This window comes from Myotis lucifugus, unplaced genomic scaffold (genome assembly GCF_000147115.1).
Source record: "Myotis lucifugus unplaced genomic scaffold, Myoluc2.0 scaffold_1597, whole genome shotgun sequence".
Lineage (NCBI taxonomy): Eukaryota > Metazoa > Chordata > Mammalia > Chiroptera > Vespertilionidae > Myotis > Myotis lucifugus.
The window spans coordinates 1,903-2,200 of record NW_005872645.1 but is presented as its reverse complement, the minus strand read 5'-3'; positions in this window follow the sequence as shown (position 1 = coordinate 2,200).

Sequence of the window (298 nt, the reverse complement as noted above, 5' to 3'; positions counted from 1 at the left end):
ACAGGCCTTCGTGAGAGGTGCCCCAGCGCACCTTCTGGTAGAGGCAGCTGTTTATGCGTCTGACCCAGGCTGTGTTTGCCATGCAGACCTCACTTGCTCTTAGACAGCCCTGTTGAGATTCAGTCGCCTGCCATTGGGCGCCACCCCAGGGCCTTTAGGCTGAGCGGAGGCGCTGGGATGGAGAGAGGTGGGCTCCTGTGAGGAGCTCAGAGAGCAGCGGAGGGAGACACGCCCAGGCAGTGACCTGGGTCCCCACAGCGAGGACCACGGCGACCCATGGCAGCGGGTGGCGGTGAGA